This window comes from Sebastes fasciatus, chromosome 9 (genome assembly GCF_043250625.1).
Source record: "Sebastes fasciatus isolate fSebFas1 chromosome 9, fSebFas1.pri, whole genome shotgun sequence".
NCBI lineage: Eukaryota > Metazoa > Chordata > Actinopteri > Perciformes > Sebastidae > Sebastes > Sebastes fasciatus.
In genome coordinates this window covers 29717902-29743310 of record NC_133803.1, presented here as the reverse complement: position 1 = coordinate 29743310, position 25409 = coordinate 29717902, and the positions used below count along the sequence as shown (strand labels likewise).

At 40.4% G+C, this 25409-nt stretch overlaps 1 long non-coding RNA gene across 4 annotated transcripts in view; it reads left to right on the top strand.

Annotated features, from left to right (window-relative positions):
• The first annotated feature begins 8183 nt into the window (after nucleotides 1-8183).
• The window catches only part of LOC141773528 (uncharacterized), a 39227-nt gene continuing 22001 nt past the window's right edge, over nucleotides 8184-25409 (top strand). For 3 of the 4 annotated variants that reach the window (XR_012595152.1, XR_012595151.1, XR_012595153.1), the window contains exons 1-3: nucleotides 8184-8396; nucleotides 11608-11742; nucleotides 17921-18062. This is a non-coding gene — a long non-coding RNA (uncharacterized LOC141773528). Of the gene's footprint in view, nucleotides 8397-11607; nucleotides 11743-17920; nucleotides 18063-21925; nucleotides 23451-25409 lie in introns of those variants that run through there. The other variant, XR_012595154.1, reaches the window with a different exon arrangement.

Sequence of the window (25409 nt, the reverse complement as noted above, 5' to 3'; positions counted from 1 at the left end):
GAGACAGAGAGAGGAGGGGAGACAGACTAGGGAGTAGATTAAGTAGCCTTGAAAAGGCTGGCTTCCCCACACACATATAAACCCCCCTGTGAAAACACAAGCTAATTATTAAGAAAACAAAGGGGGAACCGCAGCGACGTGCCAACGCACACAGATCCCCGGCAGAGTAATTGTGCGTGAGCTATTTGGGCTGAAAACAGCACGATTTGGTGCTCTTCCTCAGCACAGCCAAGCAGAATGAACAACATCTGTTCCCTGGGATGGGGTTTGAAAACAAGCACAAGGAATGATTCTCTCTCCTTTTCTTTTACTGCGATCCAATGGTGTCTGACGGAAGACAATATTGGATTTTTAATTTTTTTTTATTGAGTGCCTTCAACACAATGAAGAAGAGTCCAAGTATTTTTCTGTTTCTTCGTGAGCATGCTGCTAACGCTAAAGTACCCAGAGGTCATTAGCAAAGAAACGTTCCGCTATAAAGGGATCCCATCATCAACATGAAGGGCCAAAGCTCATAAAAAGCTTGGCTTCATAATAATGCCATCACTCCCAATGAGGCTCAGAACTTGGACAGGGTTAGCAGGGGGTGAAAAAACCCTCAGTGTTTCTGAATGTTTCTGTATCGCCTTCTCCGCATGATTAAGTTATACAATCTAAGAGGCTTTTCGAGCGTCCCCCGTGCTTTCTCAATCTTTCCACAGTATCAAAATGATCTCTGTCCTACACAGCTGAGCATATTACCTCCCAATCTCGCTCTGCATGCTAAGCGGTGAGGGAAAGTGTCGCTGGGAATTTGATAATACTCAGCAGCGCGGCGGACGTCTTGGTGGAGAGCCATGTTTTGAATTGGCTCCGAAGCTGCAGCATTAACCTTAGCGTGACGCCAAAAGCATGGTTCCATTTGATTTCTGACAGAGTCAAAACAACTGATGTCAGCGCATGAGAAATGGCGGTTAAAGCCGCTCAAAGAGTCATTGTTTCTGAGCGAGTGTGACCGGGCTCACTTGGGTTAACATGTGGTGAGCACGGGGACGGTGAAATTAGCTTCGGTGGAGTTTGTGAAGTGTGTGCTCTTTCCTGTTTGTGATGCACATCTCTTGTTTTTATCTGTGTCTTTTCTCTGTGAGGTACTTTGTGGTTTTTAGCAAAGGTTGGCTTCACTTTGCTGAAGGAAATTTGACTTGACAGTGATTGATGATGACAGAAGGTTTTAATACTGTATTAACCCTCATCAAAAAGAAGTTTAGTCAAGTGTGCTATTAGTATACTTCTTTTAAACTTAAAATAAGAGAGTATAATTTCAGTTTACTTTTTATGTACTTATCAGAGATATACTTAACAAAATTATACTTAAGTATACTTGGCTCATACTGACAAGTATACAGAGAAGTTGAAGTATACTTGGCTTATACTTGTACTTAATCTTTTGATCGAGATATATGGTGCCTACAAATGCAACTCGTGAACTTGTGTTTACAACATGGGAAGTCGTGTACACGATATGCTTGGCGTTCAAGCGGTTAAGTCGTAAGAACACCGCTGCTAAGCAACAGTAATATTAAGATCACTGTCGGTGTCTAGAAGCCACAGTGCCTAACAGTTTAGCAAGCTAGCAAGTGGGTAACATAATGCAGAAAATGCAAAGACATAATGACAGAGGAGAAAGATGAGGCAGTTGTGAATATCAACATTTTCCTCAGACATATTATAAAAGTACCTAGAAAAAAAAAATACAACTAAAATTATGATATATTAACTTATGATGTACCAAAACAATTAACAACCAAGTCTGAAGTCACTGTGTGTGCAACTTAAGGGTGACTCAAATCCAGTCCCCATCTCTTCTAAAAAGTGGGCTATAAATATATGCAACTAGCCTATACTTGCAGTATAACATTTTTTAAACTAGTAGTTTACTGAGAGTATACTTTAAAGTGCACTTTCATGAACTAAAAAGTGGGCTACCAGTATAAAAGTAGTAAACTATCACTACAATACTTACACTTAAAGTATATTTTTATAAACTAAGTTAGTCCCAAGAAGTATTGAAGTAGTACAAGTATAAAGCTAGTACACTATCTGTATACTTATAATATAGTTGAAGTACAAAATAAGACTTGAATGTAAACTAGTTGTGTACTCAAAGTTTACTATTCTTACACTTAAAAGTATACTTTTATAAAAAGTGGGCCAATTTAGTCCCAAGAAAAGTAGTACACTTACAAGTATACTACTAGTACATTGATATTAGTATACTTACTACATAAAGTATACTTGAGAAATATATTCCTGAGCTTACTTAAGTATACTTCATAAAATAAACTTTAAGTATACTACGTTTTTGTAAGGGGAGGGGTCATCGGCGGGCGGCCCGAGGGAGGTTTCAAATGACATTGTGTTAGTGTGACTGTCTCTCTCTCTCTCTCTCTCTCTCTCTCTCTGCAAACACCAGTTAACTCCTCAGTGTGTCCTAATGGAAACTATGCCAGACTGCTCAGCTGTGTGTGTGTGTGTGTGTGTGTGTGTGTGTGTGTGTGTGTGTATTGTACACCTGTGGGTGTTGGAAAGCGAGCCTCCTATCACGCTGCTGCTGCTGCTGCTGATGAACAACTATGTTAAGTGCACCAGTGCGCCGTGTTCTCAGAGACCTGCAATCTGCAGACACACAACATTCCTCCCAAACATGCTCTGTTTGTTTAAGTCATGTGCACGCGCAGACACACCACACACACACACTTATTATGCATATACACAAACGTAGCCCCACGCAGAAACATGCATAGACTTCGATACACACTTTGCACACATGCACACCCACAAGCTCTTTTAAACACATTCTGGCCCTGTATAACTCTGATTATATGAGCTATGGCAACAATTAGATATAATCGGCAAAGATAATAACAGCAATTTTAATACTTACGGGAATGATTAAACGCCGGCGAAATATGCAGTGAGTTATGCGTTAAGTAGCATGTGGCGGTTTGTTTGTGTGTTTTATTCGAGCATGTGTTTTCTTTATCGTCTCAAGTGTCAGTCAAAGACGCAAAGTCTGCCAGTTCCTCTCGGCTTTATGGACGGATAAAAGTGGTTTTGGATAAACTTTTTTGCTAATTATGCGTAGATCATAATGCCACACAATTACAACGCAGAATGCATTCATGTTCTGCACAATACATAAAACTTTATAGAGCAATTCTGTCACATTGTTCGAGTCAATTTAGTTCCAAATTTATTGAAGCACTTTTCATCAAACAAGCAAACAGATTTGCAATAAAATGCAATTCACAAAAAGCCAGATAAAGTAAACCAAAGCATATTCACTAACTGTTTATTTTAAGATAATTTTTATTCTTTAAATGGACAACAAACATAAAGTACTACCTCTTTTTTCAACGAATACGGAGCCTGTTGTGTTAGTCATATAGTACTGGCCACACCAGCTAACAGAAATTAGTAAAGAATCATAACATGTCAGACACGTACAGTATCTATGGTCACATTGAATCCAAGTAGGAATATGCTGCATATAAATTAAATGCTTTTTGATTCTCTTTCTTCTTAAAAATAAAGTTTAGACCCAGTACACTTACATGTAGTTATTTGTTTTGTAAATATTTATTTTTATTAGCAAAGGGCTTATTTTACAATTCAATTCCAAAATTTATCAACATTTTTTGTTTGTTTTTAAAACAAATATTGAAACCAGAAAAATAAATATAATAAGAAATTACTAATTATAGAAAAAAATGCGGTTACATGTAGTTATTTTAACCAAAAATAATTATTAAACACCTTCTGAACAATGAGTGTTTAAGACAGCCTAAATCTGCTCAAAATAAAGATGATTTTTGTTTTTAGTAAATTTTTTGGTTTATTTTATTACTCAAATATTCAGAATTTGATTCGAACCAGAATTGTTAAACTGGAGTAAGAAAATCTGAATCAAGAAAATGTAAACTGCATCCAACCCTACACCAGATGGTCCATATTTTATGTTCGTGGTAGCTGGGAACGAGACGCTACTTACAGGAGGTGGACGCGCTATCAAAGTGTGTTAACCCCAACACACCTCAAGACCAGCAGCAGCAGGAGAGTGGGCTAATAATTTATGGATGAGAGTGTGAGACCACCCAAAGACTGCAGGGGCCTCCCGACAGCTGCTTACAATGATCGCATGGGGACACGCACACACCTGTAGCATACAAGTGCATAGCTTTAAACATGCACACACACACAAAAATTAAATGATTGGATAGCCTACAACAAACACAAGGCTTTGAGACCGCTGTTGTGTCCCGTGCGTTTAGTTCACGTTACGATCAGCTGTTTGTTTGTGTCCCGTGTTTACAAAGTCTAGTCACATTTTCATTGTAAAAACACACAATTTTAAGCCCAACCATGTTGTTATTTCCTAAATCTAAGTAAGTGGTTTTGTTGCCTCAATCTAAGCAAGTGTTTTTGTTTAATTCACAATATTAATCACGTGTTTACTGCGACTGAAAAGTGAAGCCGAGGGGCAAAGCGTCAGTATGTCACGAGTTTGGATGAAAATGTGTTGTTAATACCCAGCTCACGCCTACTTAGGCTGAGCAGGTGTCTCACTTTATGAGGGACTGCACAGCATTTTTATCCCTTGTCCCACATATTGAGACGATGTCACACATTTTCATTGGCTCTAGTTTTCAAAAGTCAAACCACTGCAGGACAGACACTTTTCTTTTATCCAATGACTGTGAAGAAAGCAGGGAAGGCTGTCATCACGGCGCTGTGTTTGCTGTCAAACTGAGCACACATGGGTTAAGTGCAGGTTAACATTTCACCGTCTTTGCTACGCTATGCCCAACGGAGAGAACTGTGAGTCACAGCAAAGTCACAAGCTCTGCAGATTTAGGCCATGACGGAAACTACGACAAAGAAAAAGAAATACAACTACAACAAAGACTACTTATAAGTGGGTAAAAACGGTAAAAGGTGATTCTCAGAGAGTTTTTTGTGAAATTTGACAGTTATTTTTCAATTTCACACAGAAGTTAATACGACATGAAGCGACATGTGAGTCTCACAAGAAACGCTCAAAAAGAGATGTGCCGATCTATGGATGCATTCGGACCAGGCATAGAGATGTTACAAGATAAGGGGCAGAATAGAAATGTATATTATTGAAGTTAGATAGACATTATATCTAATTTGTAGACTACCTCTCAGCTTTGGTAACGTGTCCCACATTGTCCCACACAAACATACTCTTTGTCCCACATTTGGTTTGTTGGGATCCGGTCACCCTAAGCCTACTGGGTCGGTATCATCAAAGCGTTTATTATTTTGTCAGGTGTTGGGCAGAGGCTGGGCTACTCGTGTTTGCAAAAAAAAGCATGTTATCCATTATGAATACTTGTAAAAGTAGAACCTGGCTTACGCCTACAGCCTCCTCGCCACAGCAGAGGCTCTGAGCTTGAATAGGCTCGTAATCTGTAAGCCTATAACAAGCACACAGATGTGCTTGCGCTCACGTTTCACCCCGGCACACACATTACAGAGGTCCAACCAGAGCAACGTTTCTGATCACTGAACCCGTCTTTGGAAAAAAGATATAGCTCTGCTGGCCCATGAAAAAAAGGGCTCATCTCAGTATTGTGGAATCCAATCGCTCCTCCAGTGACAGTATCCCCAAGACAGTTCACCTGCTTCTATTCATGCCGGTAGGTTCCTGCAGACGAGGGATCATATCTGCTGGGAGAGGGCCGGGGATTAACTTTTCCAAAAGAAAAGACAGGCACTGGAAGCTTAGATGACTCCTTTTCTTGAAAACCAACTCGTTTTGGCTCCAGGCACCCTTCTCATCCTCTTATCCTCTTCTTCTCTATCGCTCCCATCTTCTGTCCCTCAGGACTGCATTGAGGGAGAGCGGTAACATGTAATTGGAGTGATTTTGTGTCTGTGCAGGTGTGTGAGGGAGCACATGTTGCCTGTGTGTGGCAGCTTTTACTTTCTTTGAATATGTCTGTTGCGTAATGAATTATAATGAAGCGTGTTTTGCATCTAATGTTATGCTTGTTTGCACACATTCGCCTGTATAAATATCATCAGTGGCACGTGTATGTCTGCTGTACGTGTGTGTATTTAAACAAGTTGTGTGTCTGTGTGTTGCAGGTCTACGGCTTCTTTGATCCTTTAAAGCCCCCCTCCAGCGTATTTTGACATTTCTACGATATTTCATATTTATTTGAGTAATTTCCTGACTAAGTTGATTAAGCACACAATTTTTTTTGACAAATAATTTTGTGCTCAAAGTTAAAAAAAAAGAAGGTTGTTGGTAAAATGGGAATATGACGTGTGACTATAGTAGAAGCTGCAGGTCAGACGTCATCCTCCAAGCTTGCGTTTGTCTTTCTAATTAGTTAGCTAGTTGGGTGTAGTTAGTTAGCCCAACTTGTTGCATTAGCTAATTGAGGGTTTTAATATTTTTTTTAGTTTCCTTCACCTTAGTTTAGTGTGTTTATTTTCACAATGGCATTTGTGTGCGCGGTAAACGGGTGCAATCAACGTAGTGGATTACATGAAAACCCACCGACTTAAAGCAACACACTGAGTGTCTCTCTCACTCGCTCTCTTCTTTACCGTCTCCTCCTGCTGGAGATAAATTAACAGAAAGTAGACGATACCGGGGGTTTGCCGGCCTCTAACAGGTCCGAACGGCAGGAGGGCACAACTTTCAGCACAAAAGAAAACAAGAGAAAAGTCCTGTTAGAGAAATAAACGAATCACAGTGCAGCCTGGTGCGGTGTCGGTGCTGGGAGCTGAGGCGAGAGCGGCCGATGTTAGCACCTCAAAAACGTCCTGAAACGGTATTTCAAACAACGAACCTCAGCAACATGTCTATCCGTCCTCCGGTGCGCTGTGGGCGGTGCGGCTCCTCGGTGCAGCAGCAGCCAGACGGCCGCCTCACCAGGAGGAGACAGTGAAGAAGAGTACAAGTTGTTGTGCTAATTCTTGTCTCATTTGTGGTCTGATAAACAGTAAATTCATCTAAACTGGGATGAAAAATGCAACAATCTGGTAATTACATCTGGCTATTAACCACACCCCCGTTCTCTGTTTGAGAAAGAACCAAATAACAGGAAGTAAAACTGGCTGCAGGGCGGCTGTAAGAGCCTGGTGAGATAGGAGCTGTAATATATGCCCGTGCTGTATTCTGTGAAAGGTCACCGGGGAGGTGGAGGTGCAGGGAAGGGCAGGCCTGTTGTTCCCTCTGGGCCAGACTTCACTCTATACAACATGTCTACTCCTCTTTTACAAATCCACCAAGACCGTAGCGCCTCTACGCCTGCGGTGGCACACCAGGGGAAACGTGTCAGCGCTCTGTCGCGTTGTTGGAACTGGGTTACAAGGTGACGGATCAGAGCAATAGGGTTTAGGCGCTGTGGGGTTTGTTTAGCTTTTGAGTTCACGTCTCTGTGGGTTTCAATGTGTCGCTATCGTTTTACAATATCACTGACTTCTATGTGATTGTTCTTTATTGGCAGGGATGGGTGCCTTTGTGTGACTTCAAATATTCCTTTACCACTGCACCTGCTGGAAAATCTGAACGTCAGAAGAGTTTTTTACTTCCCTTTTCTCTCTCTTGTTTTTTTCGCTCATTTCCTTAGTTGCACAAAGCACTGTGGCCTCTCACCTTTATTTATTTGATTGCATTTATATTTTCGGATGCTGTGTTTGAGTTGCATGTATTATATCTTATGTTTGTTGTTTTGTTTTGCATGTATTTACAATTATTGATATTTAAGTTGTTGTGGGTTGTTTTATTCTAGTGTGTTGTGTGTAATTCATGTTGGTGATTTTTGACTTGGCCACAGCCATTAGCAAAATTGAACACACCTGTGTGGAGGCAATTAACGGTCAAAGACAGGATATATTTCCCATCAGGCCCATTCATTTCTTAGGATCTCTCCAGACTTGCCATTCTCCCTCCATCCACCAGATGCCCTCAGACCTTCCCACCGGTCCCAGTCACCTGACTCCTATATATCCACCTGCTCACCTGTTCCTCATTCCCCAATTAACCCCACAGTATTTATACCAGCCAATGTTTCATGGCTAGTTTGTCGTTCTTGTTTTGTGTCTTTGCGTTCCAACCTCTCCCACCTGCCTGCGTGTAGGCTTACCTTTTACCTGACCTTTACCTGTAGCATATCTTTTACCTGGCCCTACCTATTAACCTGTGGATTTCCAGCTACTTCTGTTTGGACTTACAAGCAAAGGCCTGTTCCACTGAACTGAAATCACTCATTGAAAATCACTGAACTGTTCCTGTCTGCCTGGTTGTCTGCATATGTGTCTATACACTATTAGACACACAGGACATGGACACTACTTTTTTGCATTGCACATAACTAGTAAGTAATGTTTTGTACAGTAAATGTTTTGTACATTAAAATGAAGTGTCAGTGGAAATGTAAATTTAAGTATGAGCTGACTGGTTCGTTTATATTTTGAGGATAGAGATAATATTGTTATTGTTTCCTTGAAAACGATGACATCGACCTGCTTTCTAACTGCTCTGCTGGCTACCTTTGGTTACTTAAAGCTGCAGTGGGCAGAAATGGAGCAAATATGATTAAAAAAAGTTATTTTTATAAATCACTTTATCCTGACAGTAGTGCAAGAGACAGTTAATCTGAAAAAATAAATAAAATATGCAAATATGAATCAATATTCTGTTACTGTAATGCCTATTTCTCTCCTCAAATGTTTTCAGAATCATCTTGTAGTGTACTGTTTAGCAGTAAAATTAGAAAGTTTGTGACCTAGCAGCCACTTTGAGATCTGTTGAGGAAATACCAAGAACCGCCCACCAGCCGGAGCACAGCCAATAGGAACGCTCTCTCTCTGAAATGACCTGTGATTGGTCAAACTCTCCTGTCACGGGCTACATTTTTTAAAATCCTGAAAACAGAGTCATGAGGAGGTGCAGAAGTCTAGTTTTCTCTCAGAACATTTGACTTACAATATGCTGAAAGGTTATTATGGAGTTTTTTGCCTGATGATGCCAAAAACGTTCTGCCTACTGAAGCTTTAACCTGTTCTCTGAGAACTGACTGAGGTATCTCACTATGAAGTGTCTTCTGGCGTGACCATGGGAGCTTCACTACCACCACGTCTGGCAGGGGACAGACAATCATCCAAATGAAGGATAATGTCCAACTCAGTGGAAAAACACTGATAGAAACTTTTAAAAATAAAAATCTTCCTTCCTGAGTACGTTCTGCTTACTCATCCTCTCTGACTCTGAACCTGCATTGTTTTAGCGCAGTAGGACTGGCTCCGTTCCGGCAGACCAATTCAGGGTCTTTCCTCTTATTGAATTTCATCCAGAAGCGATATCATAACCACAAACGACCGACCGCTACCTGGGGGGCTCAGATGAACTCATTCAGCCGTGACTCACACACTCTGTCTGTCTGAGTCTTCCACTCTCTCCTCCTGCCTTTATTTGTGGCTATCTCTCTCTGGATTACAGCCGTCCTTTCTAAAGGCCTGTCCACGTGTCCTATTCAGAAAAAGTTTATTTAATTAACCATTCAGTGATCTATTCTTGTAAAACATATTCTTGCCATAAGAAACCCACTTTGCCTCCACCTGATACCAGTATGTCTCTCGAGACAAATTCCAGTTCGTCATCTAACACTATCAGCAAATGCTGCATCCATGATGACCTGGTTGAATACACACTTTCTGTAACAAGAGGAGTTCATGTGCTCAATGTGCTCCACAGTGCATGTGTATGATTTCCATTTTATTTGATTTTAACAATACTGTAATATTTGACTTCTGTTTTAGATTAGCTCCTTTTAATTTCAAAGCTGCTAGTTGCTACTTTAGGTTTATTTTCTATATATTAAATGTTCTGTTTCTTTTTTTGTTTGAATTTTGTTTAATCAAAACACAAACTAAGTACAAACTCAGTGGGCAACTCCAGGGTCTGAAAAGTGAAGCCACTGCTGAAGTTGCCTTAAACTTGCATTCTTTCTAACAGCCAGCAGGGGGCGACTCCTCTGGTTGCTAAAAGAAGTCTGGTTGTATAGAAGTTTGTGAGAAAATGAGCCTACTTCTCTCTTGATTTATTACCTCAGTAAACATTGTAAACATGAGTTTATGGTCTCAATCACTAGTTTCAAGTCTTCTTCAATACAGCATGATGTTCATTTAGTAAATTATGGTCCCATTTAGAGTCAAATAGACCATAAAGCAGGGGATGCTTTAGGGCGGGGCTACATTGTGATTGACAGGTTGTTACCACAGCGTTGTCCGGTCTGGGAGTTGTCCGTGTTTTCGTTTTACAGCTTTAACCCTTTCACAGTGTGTTTTCAGTTTATGAAAAGTTAATTATTACCTTTTTGGTCGCCTAAAAATGTCTTATTCAGCGTTCGGTTGTATTTAGCTCCACACTCTCCTGTCACTTCTGGTTGCAAAAAAACAAGATGACGACGGCCAAAATGCCAAACTCAAGGCTTCAAAACCGTACTCCACAAATGTGTGACGCCATGGTGACTATGTCCACTTCTTGTATACAGTCTACGGTATAAACTAAAGCAAAGTAACCTTTGTACACATGTATACAGACGAGTGTGTAGCAGAATAAGTGATGAGTAAAACTATTGAAATGCATAACAAATGTAAATATAAAAATGTATTTTCAGCTGCATTTAGATATAGTTTTTACTTTAATTCTAGTTTGCTAAAATACATTTTCATGTGTTTCTTTAAGCTCAGTGAACAATAATATAGTTATGTTTGGATTCTTTTGCAGTTGTATATGTATGTGTGAGAATATGTGGTATATGTGGTTAAAGCTGTTTATGTATGTATATGTATGTATATGTGTATGAGCTATGAGCATGCATACTTGTGTATTTTCCCACATACTAAAAGTGATCAATCTCAATACAATTACAAAGTTTAAAAGCATAGCTTATCTTGACCCTTCTCTTTCACTCATCATATGTATGAGGGAGTTTATTTTCTCTTCGCTGTGCTCCGATTAGTGCTCATTTATCCGCGGTGAGGAGAGATTGTGGCTGTGTTGAGGAGTGTAATATTTCAGCCTCTTTGACCTCTAACTGATTCCAGCAAACACTGCTGGATCATGTGTCCCGGCGGTCAAAACGGCAGATGGAAAATGCTTGTTACTAACATGAAAACATGGTTGACCAACGCCATGTGTTTGTCTATGAATATGGGTTTGCAGGTATGCCTTGATATATGAGTGTTTGTGCGAGCATGCCTGGATACATGTTTGTGTGTGCAGAGGTTGGCACGTTGTGAGTGGTCTGTCACAACTTTGTAGAACTTCCAGATTTTCCTCATCAAAGTTCACATACAATATGTTTTACATTTCACTATATGTTTTCAATGTTTTGACTTGCATTTGCCTTATAGGTTTCAATAAAAATGTGTTTGTTTTTTGTTACAAACAACATGATACATGTGGCATGTGTGCAAGAAAGCATCTGAGTATGCATGCCTGTTTGAGTATGCCTAAGTCTTTACCCATACTTACCACGTCTGACTGAAATCCATCTTCTCCCATCTCCTGCCTCTTCACAGGAAGCTGTCATCTGCCTCTTTGATGCTGACTAATGACGGACCACAACCCTCCCAAATATCAGTCCCCATGCCAAGCCTTTGGTTTCACCGTCTGTAAGGTCTCCTCGTTCACCAGGTCTCAGTGGTTTCTGCTGGGTAAGCACACACAACACGTTGCCTGCCACTTCTCATGTATCCTTTAGACATGAATGTTGGTTGTACATATACACAACCATAAACGGAGACACAAGACTAATAAAACTGATAAAAAAAAACCATCTACAGCGCCGTTAGCCACTTTTTTAGATGTATGAGATGACAGGCCTGTAGATTGAACCATGAACATGCTTTGTATACTCTCAAACACGCCCTTACACTGAGGTTTCATCATCTATGCTCGGACCAACGATAATTATGTATTGATGACAATGATGGATGTAAGGAAGCCACCAAAAATATGTCTTCTTTCCTTTGAGGTTAATGGCAGAAAAATGATGAATGATTATGCATGATATTGTAGTTGCAATAATTATAGTTGTTACGTCAGATGTAATTGCTGTTGTAAATTTTCCCAGTAGCCAAATAAGCAACCCTGTCTTCTACAAAATTGCGTTCCCATACATTTAACTGCATTCTCAATTACGTTTTGAGGGAAACATATTTTCTCTCGAATTACGGTTGCAGTTTTCAACACGTGGTTAACGTTGTAAATTAAAATAAGTGAATGTTGACTCTCAGTTTCACACAGGACATGAACAGAGGGCTCCTGTGTGAACGTCCAGTGTTTTTTTGACCCATCCACCACCCTGAGCTCCTACCTATGTGGACTTCCGCGTACTATCATTACATACGTATTTTTGATACGTCAAAACAATCCGTGACAGAATAAGTTTCCCCCAAAACGTAATGCACAATTCAGTTTAGTTTTATGTGAACGTAATTTTAAGGGGACAGAGCTCACATAAGCGTTTATTGCAGGAACTGCATAAGCCCGTGGCATGGAGCAGTTAAATCCAGGATATTTTCCAATGCTCATTGTTATTTTAAATCAGAAATGAATCATTCTATATTTTCACATCTTTAAGAATGAGCATGCTTATCCTGTAGCCACCTGCTCGGAGTTTATCATTTCCTTAGACAGCTCTGCAGCTCTTTTAAGTCAGCCTGGTGGCACGAAAAGGTGTATGAATGACATAATAATTCACAAGGCATTTAACGTGCCATAAGAACGCCGTTCTTGCTTTTGGCGTGTCATTTGTAAACATATTTTATAGTGACGATTGTGACGTGTTTTCCGTACTTCTGTTATGTTGTTTCCGTACGTATTTTACTTAGTTTACATACTTATCTTAAGCCCAACCAAGACGTTTTTCCTAAACCTAACTAAGTGGTTTTGTTGCCTAAACCTAGCTGCGGATGTTACCGTAGTTTTGTTGCGTGGCGTAAAAATGACACGCGAAAAGACTGAAATGCGTTCTCATGATATGCAGAATGTCCTTGTAATATTGTGCTATTTATACGCCTTCCCGTGAGAGATCGGGTCGGTTAAGTAGCTTGCTTTTACACCTATATAGAATAATTATGTGCCAAGTAGGACGGATTTCTACTACAACATCTATCATGTTTAAATCGATACAAATACATCGATGCAAATACAGAACGGTGACATGTCACAGTGTTATTCCCTCCAGTGCTAAGGATTTGATGTTACTGCTAAACAAGTGTAAACGTGTACATACAATAAGTAACTGGCTTGGAAGTTTGAGAGAAGGGATGTTTTGAGATAGCCAGAAGAAGATGAGCCATTTTGTTTGTCTGTGATAAATTCTAATCAGGCAGTGTTTGATGGTGTGCACACACATCATTATTATGCATATGTATGAGTTCAGTCGTTAAATATTCATCAGAGAGCGTCATTGTTTTTGGAGGACTACATATGGGGTAATTAGAGCAATAGTTTATATCTACATAAACAACTGCCTTCTGGTGCGGAGGGACTCGGCTTTAATGTCAAACAGGCAGGGGCAGAGGCATTGTGTGTGTGTGTGTGTGTGTGTGTGCATGCTTGTCAGTTAGTGTCAGATGAATGTAGGCTATGTGTTGTATGCATGCACATGTGTGTGTTTGTAATGTGAAACAGGCAGTGTCAGTGTAAGCATTTACATGTGTGCATGTGTGTTTCTTGATGTGTGTATGTGTGTGTGTGAGAGAGAGAGAGGGAAGGGTGGGGGTGCCATGTTAAATGTGAAACAGACAGTGGCAATGCCTCAGTGGCACAGAGGGAAAGGCGTGACCATCTGAACTGCCCCCTGGAGAACCAGAGAATCCATCCACAGCCACAGCAGTGAGTGAGTGTGTGTGTGTGTGTGTGTGTGTGTGTGTGTTAGTGTGTGTGAATGCAGCTGCAGAGCTATGAAAGGTCAGGTGATACATTAGCGTTAGCATGATACCAGTTGGACTCTTAAAGTCGAGATTAAATGAAAAATTTCCTTTTTAACCCTTTTAGATCACATCCTCTCTCATATTGTGCACCTATTTAACAATATGTGCAAAAAGATATGATGTGTGCTTATGCAAGCTATAGTACCGACCTATAATATCACGACATTCATCCATCAATCAGTCTGCAACTATTAGAGACAAGGGAGACAAGGGAGTGTGAGTCCTTTGTTGCTCTGTGGTTGCGTCTAGAAGGTAACCCACAAATTGCAAAAACTCTCGTGAGACTCGCTGCCCGACGACCTATCCTAACCGTAACCATTCAAGGTCATTGCCAATCGTGGGAGGGGAGGTGTCCTGAATACAAGTCGGTAGAAGTCCAACAACATTAGTTACTGGTGTCCGACTCACATGTCCAACTCGTGGGTACCCATAGAACCCCTTTGAAAATGGCCATGTAAGTTTTTCCTCGTCCTTTCCTTCCTAAATAAAATATAAATACTAATACTACTACTAATAATAAATAAAATAAATAAAATAAATAAAATAAATAAAATAAATAAAATAAATAAATAAAATAAATAAAATAAATAAAATAAATAAAATAAATAAATAAAATAAATAAAATAAATAAAATAAATAAAATAAATAAATGAAATAGCTACTCAGATATTACTCTAGTGGTTTTCATTTTTATTTTACAATAAAGAGAAAACATCTATAATATACCTTAATAATAACAGAAAATGTAAGTTGAGAAATGAGGGAAATAGGAAATTAATAAATAGGATAAGAAAATAAAAAATAAAAAAGTATATAAATAAATGAATGAATAAATAAATAATACCAAATATATTAATATTTATAATAACCATTATCATAATCATAATAAACTTAACCAATCTTATCTGTACCTTATACATAGTCGATGCCACAAATGTAATGTTGTTTAATGTTGTCAAATCTGGGGATTTGCAGTATTGTCTAAAAGCAATAAATCAATCTGTCTGGTGTGAAGTTGAAGAGAACAAAGGGGCTGATACCAAAACCTGATGTGCTGTTTATGATGGTCTGTCCGTTCTGTCTGCAAACCCCAACAACCCCAACAACCCCCCACCTCCCTCCACCCGGCCTGCGGCAGAGTTGAGGTGGCTGATGAAGTGATGTTTGTGTCTGTGGTGGTGAAGGTCAGCTCTCCCTGCTCTGTGTTGTCATTCAGTTTGTCTACCACAGATTTACTGTTGGTGTTTCAGGGACAAAAGAGTGGCTCAGAGCTTTGTCTCTTTGTGCTGTATGGTTTAATTTCTTTGTGAATTTACTATGTTTATGAGAAGAAGTTTTTATTTCACACGCATACTTATATATTGTGTTTGTTTGTTTTGGCTATGTATGCATTCAAAGGTCTGCTGACTTGCTTTTAGGGCTGCAAATCGAATAAAATATTTCATCGTGATTAATCACAAATGAATTACAAATTTTTTCTCTGTTCAAAATGTACCTTGAAAGGAGTTTTGTCAAGTATTTAATACTCTTATCAACATGGAAGTGGGCAAATATGCTGCTTTATGCAAATGTATGTATATATTTATTATTGGAAATCAATTAACAACACAAAACAACGACAAATATTGTCCAGAAAGCCTCACAGGTACTGCATTTAGCATAAAACAATATGCTCAAATCATAACATGGCAAACTGCAGCCCAACAGGCAACAACAGCTGTCAGTGTGTTAGTGTGCTGACTTGACTATGACTTGCCTCCAAACTGCATGTGATTATCATAAAGTGGGCGACTCGTGGGTACCCATAGAACCCATTTTCATTCACATAACTTGAGGTCAGAGGTCAACGGACCCCTTTGAAAATGGCCATGACAGTTTTTCCTTGCCAAAATGTAGCGTAACTCTGGAGCGTTATTTAGCCTCCTTCGTGACAAGCTGGTATGACATGGCAGCAATATATTCCTTTTCTAGTTTCATATGATGAAGTGTCTTCACTATAGTTTACTGAGCCCGCTACAACCTCCGAAATATCGATTGCGTTGAAGTGTTAAAGAAATTAGTGGTGTTAAAATGAGAAAGCCCTACTTGCTTTATGTGCAATAGTGCAGTGGTGTTAGTATGTTGTGTGTTGTGTGTGTGAGAGAGAGTGAGAGTGCAGCATGTGTTTGTGTGTCCTATGAATGCATTGGCATTTACCTTTGCCATCACATCCTCAAACACCTCCTAAGGTCTTTTCATCAGTTAACCTCATGAAACAAAGTACTCTGGAAAATCCCACCACAGCAGCATCGTCCGTGTAACTCCCTGACCATTCATGGCTTTCCAAACATGGATACACAATAGGCAGAGAGGGCGTGTGTGTCTTTGCATCATCAATCTTTGGTGCGTGTTCTGTTTATGGGCAGCAACTTGACCACTTCAAATTAGATGAAAACTGGGAAAGTGAGTGAAAGAGAGAGAATTGCTGCAGTCCAGGCAATAAATCAGAGCAAAGTGGAGTTTCCATTTTGTCGTAAAACCCGACAGCGATGTGGTCGTGGGGTGAATGCACGCAGTTCATCTATTTAATTATGTTATGGCGTTCTCTTTCTTAGTCATTCACACCTCGCCGCTCCGCACACTTTATGCTATTTATGTTCTCTCCATTATTTCATTTGCCACCTGCCTTCTCTTCCACTTCCCTATTATTTGTGCTGTCCTTATGACTTTCTTATACTCCCTAACTGCAGTACACAGGAACAAATACAGCGATGGCATGTTTAAACCTTTGTCTTTGATGTTACTATGGAGTCAAATCACTGGGTAAAATTATCTCTCTTTTAAGATCCCTGTTTGGTTTTACTAGACATTTACTGTATACGGCTGAGTCTTAGCTACTCACGCTAATCGTCTGCAGGCAGATACTTCTTGCAAAGAAGCTGTGATAAACGCGCTGCACACTACCTGCCTGAAACCAAATGACAGACGGACAGAGTTAACATGTGGATGGTGAACATGGTCGAGCAGTAGCAGCCAAAAGCAGAAGCAGAAGTCAGGTGGTGTAGTATAGACCCAGTGTGAAACCAACAATGTGTAGTTGTCTGTGAGTTTTCATCCCGTGTGAAAGTTGTCTTTGTATTTGTAGTTATTTTAACCCAAAACAGTGTTTTCCCCTAAACTTAAGGTGTTTTTTTGCATAAACCTAATGAAGTTGTAGTTTTATTGCCTAAACCTAAATAAGTTGTAGTTTCATTGCCTAAACCTAAAGAAGTTGTAGTTTTGCTGCCTAAACCCAAATAAGTTGTAGTTTTATTGCCTAAACCTAAAGAAGTTGTAGTTTTATTGCCTAAACCTAAATAAGTTGTAGTTTCATTGCCTAAACCTAAAGAAGTTGTAGTTTTGCTGCCTAAACCTAAAGAAGTTGTAGTTTTGCTGCCTAAACCTAAATAAGTTGTAGTTTCATTGCCTAAACCTAACTGTTTTTTTGCCTAAACCTAAAGAAGTTGTAGTTTTATTGCCTAAATCTAAAGTTGTATTTGTATTGCTTAAACCTAAAGAAGTTGTAGTTATTGCCTAAACTTAAAGAAATTATAGTTTTGTTGCCTAAACCTAAAGAAACCTTTTTGTTTGTGTTCAAAAGGTGACGTTCCATTCAGTTTTACATGTTAGATCATGTTCATTTTAAGTTTCACTTTTACAACGTAGTAGGCCCCTAATGACTCACATCTATGGTGCTTATAGCGACTGATAACGTCTATTTAATGGCCTGATAACGGTCGAATCGGGTGCACCATTGCACGTTTAAATTTACATGAATTCTACTAATGGATCTATGAGTTATAATTTAAATTGGTGAGAAGAGTAGAGTTTGTATTCTGTCTTTAAAGCTTCCTATCCTGTCTCATCCTACCAGCACAGTAGCAGGTGAGGAGAAGCGTCCTCTCCAAAGAGCCCCAGGCAGACCTGCCTCGCCCCGAGTCAGACCAGAGCCAGCCCACGGCCAGATGCACACATTGTGGAAAGAAGGGGAGTGATCCTCGGCCTGGAAATGAGAGGTGAGACAGAGAAAGCTAATCTGAGAAAAAAAGAGAGTGGCTGTGTACCTGTGGTCTTGAAGTTAGAGTGTGCATTATGTTTCGTTTTAATTTATGGGGGAGGAACAAACTTTGAATCAGACCGTTGGCAGCGAATGTCGTATTTACTGGCAGTCTAACAACGCTTCACTGGCAAGATTGATATAAAGGCTCACATTTTTATGAGAGATTTATCTGAGTGGGAGAAAGAGAGAAGTATTGTTTAACTACAGCGATGTCAATAACAAACAGTTAAAAGATTAAATGCGTCACTATAATTTGCTGTCAAAGCACCTCTAAAACCATTAAAACAACTCAGAAGAAGATGATGCAGCTATGAGTCAACCAAATTGTGCATCTGTAACATTTTTTAATTTTTATATACATATGTAAAAGTACATATGGGTGCGCATGTGTGTCTATGTTCATGTATCATATGTGTATATTATAAATCAAGATTCCCATTGTGACCCGGATCGCTGACCCAACCCAATCGCTGGCTAGTTTATCAAATGTGTGAGGCAAGCTGTAAAATAGTGCCACGCCATGACAGCTTTGCTATGATGCTGTGATGTGCGGCAAGCACAGCTCAAACCGTGCCGCGGTGTCGTGAGCAGCTCTTCTCTGCCGGGAGAAAAGCATTTAGTATAGCTATATGGCCGTTCGGATGGAAACAGTAGGGCTTATACAAGCTGTACAGCGCCAGAAACGGGTTGAGATTTTATTGCCTAAACCTAACTGTGGCCGTTACCGTAGTTTTGTTGCGTGGCATAAAAATGACACCCAAAAGGACTAAAAGACGTTCTCATGACACGCAGAATGTCCTTGTAATGTCGTGCTGTTTATACGGCTTCCCATGAGATTCGGGTTGGTATTTTCATAAGGTTCATGTGGACATCTGCGGGTAGTGTTAATAAGAATAACTTATTTATATAGCACCTTTCAAAACAGTAAAAACAAAGAACAAAAGTGACCCCGTGACCCCTGTGGAGATTATGTGCTCGCATAAATGTAAACACAAGAATTACTGTGTCGATGCTCTCGCTGCCGCCCTGCACACACACACACACACACACACACGCACACACGCGCACACACGCACACACACACACACACACACACACACACACACACACACACACACACACACACACACATACACCACCATTTCCCCTCCCTGGTCACGGAGATGATCCAAGCAGAGAGTTTTCATACCAGAGGAAACACGAGCCCTCACCAGCTGGCCACCCTGCCACCAATCAGGTCATCTGCACACACACACACACACTTGTGCACACACACACACACACGTATATGTAAATCTACGCGCTGCAAACACACACATACACTTGCTCACAGCCTCAGGCACACACATGCATGAACATACAGCAAGCATACATGAACATTGTCCATTCTCACATACAGATACACAGTGTATGTAGCCACATACCTACAATCACATACTCCACTACACCTGTGCAGACATACATACATACATACATACATACATACACACACACTCCCATCAGGATAATGTGCTTTTTGAGCAGCAGTGGTGAAATGAGTGCGGTACTGTAGTGCTCTCTTTCTGGGAGTCTGAAGGCCACCAGGGACCTCGGTGTTGCTAAATGGCTGCTAGTAACAACTACCACACTGTCAGCATGCAAACCTCAGGGACCTCATTATTTATAATAACACTGCATTGTAAATATACGAGGTATAAATAGCGACTTAGTTCTTGTTTAGTTTCTCCACCCTGGTACTGAAAATTCAATTCAGTAAAACAAGCAGCTCTGCTGCTTTCGATGGAGCAACATTTTAACATTTTTCAGCATTAAACCTTTTATCAAGAGTGACTTCAAATCATCTATACGGGCATTTTCACAAGCACACATTTAAACCGTTTTAATCAAACTCTGGTGCGGTTCGTTGGGGCAGTTGTGAACGCAGTAATCGTACTCTGGTGTGGACCAAAACAACCGTGTCCCAGAGCGCTTGCGAGAGGTGGTTTCAGACCGTTTCCAAGCGAATCCTAGTGCGGTTGAGACAACCCGGTCTCACAGGAAGGTGTATAAGTAGAACGGCATTACACGGACATTCTGTGTGTCATGAGGAGGCATTTGTCATTTCTACGCCACGCAACAAAACTACAGTAATGTCCATAGTTAGGTTGAGGTAACAAAAGCACTTAGATAGGTTTAGGAAAAATGTCATGCATTGGGCTTAAAATAAACACATCAATTAAGTAAAATACATACATAACGTAACAAAAGTACAGAAAACACGTGACAAATGTCACTAATGTAACTTACAAAACAAAACACCGGTCTCCTGGTTAAAAGTCGTGTGTTTGCTTGACATCTGGGCCAAAGAGAACATACAGAATATGCTAAATGAAGTCCACAAAAATTGATTCTAGTTTATAAAGTCATTCCTTAGATAAACTGGAAAAGAAAGGATTCGTGAGAACAGTAGATCAGCGCCGAGTCAAAGGGAAAAAACTTCAGCCCTGCTCCGTCGTACACGCCCCTCTGCAAATTCATTTTATTACTCGGTCCGCTTTAATTTGTGCACTGTGAAACCGAACCAGACTATATATATAAAAAAAATCAATTTCACTCTGATTCAGACTAGTCAAACTATGGCTTGTGAAAGCGCCCTAACAGTCATGTTAAGTTAAGAACTTTAAAAACAGCCATTGAAGTTGCATCTATTTTTATGACAATTTGTGACATTTTTACTTGTGATGTGGGCAGAAATGGACCAAGTTAATGACAACAGAAGGTCTAAAATAGGAAGTGGTATGAATCAGAGAATTAAGATTAAGTATTACAGCTGTGATGCAATCGGAGTCTTTGGTGTAACTGATAAATATGTATTTTTTTTTTATCTCTGGGGCAATTTTGTTCTTTTGTGGTGTATTCTTCTTGTTGTGGATAATAGGCAAAACATAAATGAAGCTTGTTCCAAAATTATTATTGGTAAACGTCAGGTTTTTGCCTTAATAATCAAAAAGCCCGATCCAACATTCATCCGCAGCATACCACAGAAAGAAATCATATAGTGGGAATAGAGAAGAGTGGGAACGTATAATTCACAACATGAGTTCAACAAAAAGCAACGGGTTTTTTTTGCTGCTGACCACGAAGGCGCTCCTCTTTTTCTCTGCCTGTTTCTGTCTGTCACTCAAATGTCGTACTTAGAATTACTTAAAATGCCAAATACAATAAAAATGCAGGAACCTGTTCTCAGTGACACAGTTCAACAGACACACACACATGGTACGACCTCACATACTGTATGAAGTTTCACATCGGTGAACAGCGCCATAAATTCCACTGACCGCTTTTCTCTTCATGCTGAAACACTGTTTTGACTGTGCAAAAACAATGGATGAAATTCAAGCACCACATAAGTCACATAAAACCAAAGAGCTGGTTTCGCGGCATTGCTTTTCTCTCTGTTTTAGGTCCAAGTCTGACCAGAATTCTGGGTCTGATTTCAATCTGCAGATACTGTTGCAGTGGCCAGGGCTTTCAGTTTCAGGGGGGAAAAAAAGCTAAATACTGTACAAAAAAAAAAATTTGCAACACGTAATCAGATATGCCATATGACATTTTCTTCCCCCAAAGTGCACTCTCTCTCTCTCACATGCACACGTATGGATGCAGACACAAAGTATGCTTCACAAGTGCACACACTGTCTGCCAGCCCACCAGAAAGTCAGTGCCTTTTTCCGCAGACAATCCTTCACTGTTTCCTCCAGTCTCCTAATTGGCTTTACCCAGACCCAGCCCACCGACCTGAGTCACAAACAATTAAAAACTCCATTTATATTCCCGCAGCGAGCACATGGGCTCCCACGGCGTGCGACTATACGCACATCGGCCCTCATCATCTGTGGGTGATTTTCAACTTTGGGCCGTTTTCCATATTTATTTGAACGTGGCCCGACTTGAAAGCTCCGCAGACCGAACAGAGAAAAGTGCTTTTCTGATCACACAAATAATCTGTAACTCGTCCAGCGTTTGCCTTTCAAATAAATATCTGATTCAGAAAATATTAGCTTTCCGAGCAGCCTGCTTATTGTTTGAGTTTTCCGAGGCTCAAATTGACTAGGAAAACACTTTTGCTTTTACGTCGGCATCAGTGATTCAAAAGCCTTGGATTTCAAAAGGAGGCCTGACAGAGGTAATAACCACGTTTGACAAATAAACAATCCCCCCCGTCTCCATCCTCCATCCCACTGAACTGGCCAAGCCCTGCACAGCACTGGAGCTTTCCAGACAGGTAATTACCTTTTGCCCTAACAGCCATTTTTTAGAACCACACATGTATAAATGACTACTTACCAAAGAAAAGAAAAAGAAATATGTGAACTTAGCAAATCTCAGTTTTACCCGTGTAACCCAAATCCAGCGTAAGGACATAGATTTTTATCAGAGTCCATTTGGTTTTTATTTGTAATGTGGGCAGCAGTGGACTGATTTAATGACAGGAGTAGATCTAAAATAGGATGTGGCATCGTTTGAATCAGAGATTTAAGATTAAGCTGTCAGCATTACAGCAGCGATGGCAATCAGAGTCTCTGGTCTGGTGTACCTGCTGGATCCAGAGTTGTCACTTTGTAAAATGCAACTTGATGCGCAGGCGGATTGAAGTGCTCTTGCTGTTGGAAAACAAGGATCATGCTGCAAGGTTAAAATTATCATCAGCATCATTGTTTTTAGAGGACGACATTCACTTGATATTACTTGCATTGAACTACTTTAACTGCATTTGTAGGAACTATTTTTCACCAACTGAGTATAATGAGCTTTTAAAACCAAAATTAGTACATGGAGGTTTTTTGAACACGGGAAAACCCGCTAAAAATAGGCGATAGACTCCTCTCCCATTGCCAGTAGACGAGTAGCCTTTCTGTTTTTTTTTTCTGGTGTGTCATGTTCGACGTCACAAACGCACCGGTGAAAATGTTACGGTGGTTACTTCTTTTTTTAATATCTGTTACTTATTCAATCTCTCTTTCAAACTCTCAAACCAGAGATGGTGATAGTTGGAACAGTGGAAAGACAAACAAAGACGGTCTTGATGAGTTTTATTTTGTTTATGTCAAGCTAAGTTAAAGTACTGTTTCTGTCATTGGAGTCTGGTGGCTTTGAGGAGAGCATATAACGTCTGTTTCTTTTCAAATCTAACTCTGTGAATTAAGGTTTTATTTTGACCAAACCAGAGTTGGTGATTGTTGTAACAGTGGAAAGACTAACCAAGACGGTTTTGATGAGTTTTATTTTGCTTCTATTGAGTTTGAATGAAGTGTGTTTCATGACGATCAGCAAGGTAAAATGACTGTTTCTGTCACTGGAGTCTGGTGGCTTTGACGAGAGCATATTAACTGTGTGCCTTGTACGTACATAATTTATAGTAACTGTGCAAGTTCCTGTTGATTTTATTTTATGATATGTTGACTTCAATGCACGTGGTATAGCATCGCACCGGAAAATCCACGCGATCACTGCCGATCGGAAATGGAGCCGATAGATATCCGTGACTACTGCAGAGTCTTTTGTCCCGGGAATGAATGCAGGTTGTAACCTTTCCCACTGAAGACAAAAGCAAGATGTTAGTGGGTTTTTTGTCCAGAGGGAAAGCTGCTTAGTTCCCCTTGTGTAAAATGTTACTCACTGATACTTCAATAGGACTTTCTGAATAAAAAAACAACAATACAGTCATTATTTGTTCTTTCAAAAGGCTCAGAAACACATCCAAGATGAAGATAGCAAATGAAGACACAACAGAGAAAGTAGAGAAATTAACACGGACAGATAGAGCTAAAATAAAGTTGGCATGTGTGTATGTGTGTCTATAATATATGAGGTGTTTGTGGAGATGAGGCTTGCGTGCCAGGGGCCACAGCAGGTGCAGTATGCGTCTCTGGAGTGCCGTGTCCTAGTATGTGTTGGGAGGGTGGGTGGCTGGGTGGTATCCTTCCTTCTCATCATCTCAGCTTTCTCCACCTCTTCTCTCTGTCGATATAAATAAAAACAGACAGCTCGCCACAAAGCAGCGCTCTGGAGCAGGGGGAGACACATTTTGGGTGACAGCGAGGGTCTCACTCTGTCGGTTTGACACTCTCTGTGGTTATCTAAGGACACTTGACCGCAGCAAGTGTTCAACCTGTTAACCTGTTTAGAGTAGTTGGGTGGAGTTTGTAATGTGGGAGATTAAGATTCATTTAAAGGGCCAGTGTGTAGCATTTAGCATTTATCTATGTTGGCAGAAATGGAATATATTAAAAGTGTGTTTTCTTTAGTGTATAACCACTTGAAATTAGAATTGTTGTGTTTCCGTTACTTTAAAATGAGCCGTTTATATCCACATACGGAGCAGGTCCTCTTTATGGAAAGCCCCCAGGAAGTGTGCGGAGCTTTGAAGCAAATTTTTTATAATGGTCAAATGGTGGTACTACAACTTCCGTGTCAGTCACGTGATGCCATTGGGACCAAAAAATTGGTTTTCCCATAGACTTACATTGGGAAGGAGATGTCTGTAACAGTATAAACACTTGAATAGCCCTTATTTAAATCATTAGGTCCTAAAAGTTGTGACATGCAAATGCAAAATTGAACTTCTTGCATCTGTTGTTCTGTCAGTTTCAAAGCCATTATTTGCACATTTCGTCTCTTGGCCTCCATGACGGTGCCAGATGTGGTTGCTGGAAAACATATGAGAGCTATCCTAGTGTCCTTTTGAATGATTACAAGCAACTAGAGGAAGTACTTTCTCTTTACCAAACCTTAGATCACTGATTTCAATTAGCTGCATTGAGCGATGCACTTTTCTGTACGCTGAGAAATGATTCCTTCGAAGTCATATTTCAGTCTGCTACCCCACCCCTGCATCTCCACTCCGCCTGTGGGAGTCCTGTTATGAACTGTTGGAGACTACAAAAAACTCCCTTCCTGCAGTCCTCCATCCCACATATCTCCCGCCATCTCCATTCCTTATCCACTCCTCCTCCACCCCCACACCTTCTTCTCCCTCCTCTTCCTCCCCGTCGCCCTCCTTCGTCTCCTCCAGTAATGGATTACATGTCAGCCTTTCCTGTCCGCGGTGAGTCATGGGGCCGAAGCCAAGGGTGGACCTCAGGGGTGGGTGGGAACTCCAGCAGACTGAGGGGAAACTCCAGATATTGGGTTACTGTGTTCTTCGCTCCAGATATGATGTAGTGAGTGTGAGTACGGTTGCATAGTGGGGCCTTTCAGTGTCCTACACATCCATCGCGGGGTGGTCGATGTGGAAATATGGGATGAATCTGCGGCGAGAGGG